The following is a 980-nucleotide window of genomic DNA, read 5'->3' on the forward strand; positions in this document are numbered from 1 at the left end:
AGCAATTTAACTTGTTGTTTTTAGTTTATTAGTTCGGCATTTTCTGTAGATGCCATATGCTCAAAATGTTATTTTGTTATTTATTTGTTATGCAAGTTATTTATTTATTTCTATTTGTTACTCAGTCAAACATTTCATCATTGAAATTCAATTCATTCTTGTATTTCATTGAAATATTTAGCAAATATCCATAAGCAGTTATTGCAGTTTTAATATTTTTTTAAATAAATGTACACATTTTTACATTGTTTTTATTTGTCTGTTTAGCCATTTCTTTCAGATAAATAGTTTTTGTTGTTGTTTTTCAATTTATTTAATAATTTATTTTATTGCATTTTATAGTTGATTTAAATGCATTTATTCTTTTTTTCTATCCTCTTTCAGATAAGAAATATAGTTTTTGCTGTTGTTTTTCAATTTATTTAATATTTTATTTTATTTATTGCAGATATAGGATGCTTTTGCATTTTATAGGTGATATAAATGCATTTATTCTTTTTTTCTATCCTCTTTCAGATAAGAAATATAGTTTTTGCTGCTGTTTTTCAATTTAATAATTTATTTTATTGCAGATATAGAATGTTTTTGCATTTTATAGTGGATTTAAATGCATTTATTTATTCTTTTTTCCCATCCTCCAAAAGGTGAATATTTTAGACGAGCAGGAAAATGTGTGAAGGAGTCCATGGGGAGGATTTTCAGGCTCGCTCCGTCTCTGAATGCGAGCCGATCTTGGCTCTAATAGAGAGCATCGGTTTACTTGGGTCTCCTGTCCGGCCTAATGTTATTTCTGAGAGTGAATAAATAAGATTTTTATTTTCCAGCCGTTCGGTGGAGATTTGATTCCTCTCAGGGTCAGGAGAGAGACAGAAAGAACAGATGCAGGTCTTCAGCGACGCTCTCGGTGTGAAATATTACGGCCATTATCAGCGCTGCCAGAAAATTCATCATGTTAAATGTGAAAATACAAGCCAGAGACG

Source organism: Puntigrus tetrazona, unplaced genomic scaffold (assembly GCF_018831695.1).
Source record: "Puntigrus tetrazona isolate hp1 unplaced genomic scaffold, ASM1883169v1 S000001111, whole genome shotgun sequence".
NCBI classification, from domain to species: Eukaryota; Metazoa; Chordata; class Actinopteri; order Cypriniformes; family Cyprinidae; genus Puntigrus; species Puntigrus tetrazona.